Source organism: Nanorana parkeri, unplaced genomic scaffold (assembly GCF_000935625.1).
Source record: "Nanorana parkeri isolate BGI_ZX_2015 unplaced genomic scaffold, ASM93562v1 scaffold245, whole genome shotgun sequence".
NCBI lineage: Eukaryota > Metazoa > Chordata > Amphibia > Anura > Dicroglossidae > Nanorana > Nanorana parkeri.
Genome location: NW_017306513.1, coordinates 940,602 through 945,840, shown reverse-complemented (window position 1 = coordinate 945,840; position 5,239 = coordinate 940,602). Strand labels below are relative to the sequence as shown.

General features: G+C 32.1%; 1 protein-coding gene across 1 annotated transcript in view; it reads right to left on the bottom strand.

The window, feature by feature from the left end:
• The window catches only part of TBX4 (T-box 4), a 110,203-nt gene extending 105,729 nt beyond the window's left edge, over positions 1–4,474 (bottom strand). Inside the window, exon 1 of the mRNA XM_018556662.1 lies at positions 4,401–4,474. The gene's annotated coding sequence lies outside the window, so the exon portion shown is untranslated. The remainder of the gene's footprint in view (positions 1–4,400) is intronic.
• Positions 4,475–5,239: the final 765 nt, after the last annotated feature.

Sequence of the window (5,239 nt, the reverse complement as noted above, 5' to 3'; positions counted from 1 at the left end):
ATATATACATATATATATATATAAATAATTTTAATTTAAATATTATATATTTTAATTTATATCAACATATTTACCAAGCAAATTCCATTTTTTTAATTGTAAACAATTTCTTATTGCAAAACATACTAATATAATGTTATTTATTTTTTAACAAAAAAATACCAATATTGTTAACCTTATGCCTGAATTTTAGATAAACTCCCTGATTTTTTTTTTCTTTAGCATTTAAAAAGTTGTATACAGAAAGTATAATTTATCAAACTCCCCTAAATCATGAGGATCTGACACTGTCACCTAAACAGAATTAACAGAACACAACCTTAATCTGTCTAGTCTGTTGAAAGTACATGTACAGTTTGCAGCAAACTTCTTGAAAAATATACTTTCATTAACATTTGCTTTCCTAAACTATGAATGTTTTGCTCATGAAACACAGAGGCTTATAGAAAATAGAGTGCAATATTCAATAGCTGCTAGTACAGATGTAAAATACAGTAAGTTATAAAGCACTTTTAAATGAATGCCTTGCGTAAGTGAGATGAATGAGGTTCCATATGGTCAGAAATGTCATTTTATAAATATAGGGTTAACTGAAGACTGATCTGTTCTAATTGTACATCAAAGCACCAATCAAATCCACGTCAATGACAGATGCATGTTACAGTCTTGGACTTTAAAAGGTTTATTAAATGGTACAGTTTACCATGAAAATAAAATGCATTTTTGACATGTACATTATTCAAATACTTTTAGGGAGTTGTTTGACATATTAGAAACAATTGTGCCTTTACGGTCTTTTATACAAGGATATTCTGAGACATAATATAATTTGTGATGTATTTTTTCTCTTAAGCAGTACCTCCTTATTTTTTTAATTTGATTTACATATGTGTGGAATTTTAGATCTCACATAAAAAAACTATTTTTCTAGTCACTCACAAAAAACATAGATTTTTTTAAAACCATAGAAAGCAAGCTTGTTTGATTTACTCCTCCCCTTTCATTATATATCACATTTTCCTGCCAATTTTGCTGTATCCATTTAGAAATATTTTTTTCCATTTATCTAGCAACTTTATTTAAGACCAAGTATTTATGTATTTTTTTGAAAAAAAAGGTAAATCAATTAATAAAAGAAAACATTATCTAGAGCCCGATGTACTAAAGTGTGACAAATGGTAAAGTTCGCAGGACTGTGTTCTATGTTTACAAAACATTCAGGTTAAGTGAATGAGGTTGGACGTCCTCATTCATTCACAGGCTGACTTCACCACTTTTTAGTAAATCAGGCTCCTAGTCAGTTAAATGGTAATTTAAAAAAAACGAATTGGCTATTTGACATGAACATAGGTTCACTAGGCCAGCATCAAGATCAATGCTTTGGTAAACTGGTCCAATTATTTCCAGAAGATGGATATATTTTTCATTATTCTATTATTAACACATAATAAAAATAACCTACAGACATAAATATCAAATATTGTAGTATTATGCATAATAGAAAAGCACGTTTCTTCATTTTCAGATTCTATAATGTATTAATTCACACCGGGCATATCCTAGTCTTCCAGCTATGTATATTTATGTGAGTAAACAAGGGCTGTTAAAAAAATAGAAGTTCTTGAATCATAAGTGTGATAAATACTTGGAGGAAGATCCATTAACACTGATCTCAAGTCATATCCAATGAAGCATGTTAGGGATCATTCAGACCTGTGCACCATAAACTGCGGGTCAAAAAAGCCTGTAGTTTTCAAAATGCGGTATCACTGCAGTGAAAAAGTATAATTGGAGGGTGCATATCACAGCACCCTTTGTGAAGTGCATCCAAATTGCTGCATGGAGGAGTTTTGAGATGCATTGACAAATACACTGAGCACCAACAGTAAGGTAAAAATGCTTCCGTACCCAAACACGGTTTGAGACTTTAAATAGGCCGCTCGGGAAAATCCATAGATTGAAGTCCATAGATTTAAATGAATTTTAATACATTGGTGTAATTGCAGATTTAGAACTAGAAAATAGTTACTATCTGTCATCACAGACTAGACTAGAATAATTTTTAAACCAAAAAATAAAAATACAAAGGTTATCATAATTTGCTCATAAATAAAGATAGATAGATAGATAGATAGATAGATAGATAGATAGATAGATAGATAGATAGATAGTATTTCCTTAAAAAAATATTAGTATTTAAATATAAAAGTGGTGTAATACTTTCAAAAATTGCCAGGTATTTCATTAATTATATGTGTGTTATTTTAATATGAGCTCGTTAGTCAAAATATTCTATATTTTTATCCTAATATTCTCATGATGTAATGTTGTATTTATAAATACATCCATATACATAAATATAATATGTAATAGCTATGAAATGTATGGCTTTGGAATTTGTGTGTGTGTGTGTATATAGTAAATTAATTTATATATGTTTGGTTGTGTGTAAATGCGCGCGCATTTTATCCCGAATATGTTGATTGTACAAGAAAAGAAATCTGAGCCCATCTATGTAGTTCAAATGTAGGCAGAGTGGGATTAGAAGGGACCTCTCTTAAACTTGAACAGAGACTGGGAAAAAGCAATAAAGATAAGGTATGACAACAGCATTGCAGGACCTGTTGCTCATCAACATAGTTCTTTACTGCAGAAAGGCACATTTCAATATTGGCTATGCAGAAATGAAAGCTATCTGTATATGCAGTCAGGAAAAGTCACTTCAGACTCAACGTCATGTGGTTTTACAGGTGACTTGTTTCACCTCTTTGGGTTAAATGTTTTCTCCTAAGATTTCACAACAAAACATAACATACCTACAAGAAATACCAAGTTTAAGAAGCTACTGACATATGTGAAATACGCACATTCTTTGTAATACCTTTATTGCTGGCTACAATACTAAATACCTGTCATGTCCTGCTTTCACAGCCTGAAACTATATAATTTGCTATTTTCTAGCCTGGGTCCTTCTATTTCTCAACAATTTGTGGCACTACAAATGTACAGAACAAGCCTGTCAGCGGTCACGTTACTCTATTTTGATTTTTTCTACTTTGATAACTGTTACATACCTAATGTTAAATTATTTATCTTTATTAATATTCAGTTATTGTGTTTTTTAGTCAATTTTGGTAAGAATTTTTTTTTACAAACATTTGCAGTGCTGTCAGTAAATATGAGAAAATCTGTCCTCAAATGTATTCAAATATGGTGAAAATATATTTCTGTACTTCCCGCCTTAAAATACATATTTGTTTTAAAAACAAATTTCCGTGATAATATTTTCAGTGTGACTTAAAACTGTGTAAATAATCACAGATTAAATAGTATGGTTTTTGATAACATTACCTAAAATATTCAGAGAAGTTTTAAACACATAAACACTAATATCACTTTGGTTAAATATTTATTTATTTCTTCCCATTGCTGTGGTGATAAATGCTTGCTTATGTTTTCGCTGTCATATGCCTGGTGATTTACTAGTGTGTTATTTTCTGCTGCCCATTTTTCAATATTACTTATTTGATTGCTTTTTAGATATTTATATGATGATTTATTATCAATACTGTGAAATTTAGCTGTATAAATAGCATAGACAAAGCATTAGGTGATAAAGGTATGAAAAGTAGAATTGTGTACATTGTATCATTTGCAGAATGCATTTTTCAAAATATTTACCTTACTAGATTACTAAATTAATAAAGTGCAAATGGGTCAAAACATGCAGCTTTGAGTGATAAAACAACTCGCCAGCTGTGCAGTACAGTTATCACGGAACTTTAATTTTTGTATAGAGTTTTCTCACACAATTTGGATAATTGGTAATGTAGTGCAGCTTTCCTTTACCTAACATATATTCTGATAATGCAAAACAGTTGCGGCCTCAGACTAAAGGAAAATCTGCTAGCAGTTGTGGAACATTCACTTTCAGAATAACCAGGCCCAACACAAGCAGCTATAGGACAAAGCACTTGTAGTGAAAAGGAATTGGCAAACTAGGGGGAGGAGAAGGGGGATGGAGATGAAAAGAGTGAACTTGCAGTCTCTGTGTACCTGCAGAAGGTACCAAGCGATTCCTTAAGACAGCGTTTACACTAGTGTGATGTGTCTCTGAAACCGTTATCATGCCAGGGACTCCCTTTGACTTTAAAGTTCTGTTTGTTTATCAAGTAACTCTAGATTAATATCGTTTGGTGTTTATTGTCTGTGGAAACATTATAGGGGATGCCATATGTATTATTTCTGCTCTAACTCGATAACAGTCGATAACAGATTATGTAGTCTATACGCTTTGCAATTCAATTAATATACCAAATGAAACAGAATACATTTTTATCATAACACACTAGTATCACAGGCAAAAGCATTAGAGAGAAAAAAAAACTAGTTGCACTTACACTGGCTTTGATGGGTCCAAACTCTTAAACGTCACTTATACTTTGACAAGTGCATCCAAATAAAGAGAAGTAACATGTCCTGAAAGTAATAAGTGAGATTACAAGCTCTCGCCTTCTTTGTCCTGTTACCGAGGCAGAGAAGTCTGGCTAGAATCAGATTTTGAGTTCTGAGCAAGACCGATGATGGTGCAGAAGCTGTAGGCTGAGAGATGAGGGTCAGCTTTTGACAGGAGATTTAGAAACAACTAGTGGTACTGCTGTAATGGTCACTGTCCAGTGGATGCATCCTTCACACTGATCACAGACTGCAGTGAGGAGACATTCCCAGATCCCACAGAAACTTTTCCTTGATCTTCTCTAAAAAAATGTTTCTCAGAGATAGAATTTTTGGCCTTCTTTCTCCCTCCCCTTTGAGTCTCCCCCCCTCTTGCTGACGTTGCTCCTGTCAATCAGTTCCTTTAGGACTATGCTCCAGCAATATTATACACACTGAACTTAACTGTTTTGGTCCTTTTATATATCACCATGCTACTGCTTTATGAAAACAACTCCCAACCTAATTCAAAACCTTAGTGTCTGACCATTTCAATTTATTACTCACAACTATTTTTTCTAAATTCTCCAGTGGCTGCAGTAAACAAAATAACAGATATGATAACAACTAAGCAAGTATGTGAGAATCATTCATAAGTAAAGGTGTATTCCTTTTATACTTTTTTTGTATGAATTTATAATTTTAAGAAAGTTTCCCTTTATTTAATATAATGCTTATTGTAACATGCAATATAACTATAACGTAAACAATTCAGAATATTAAAAACAAAACTGATATATAATAT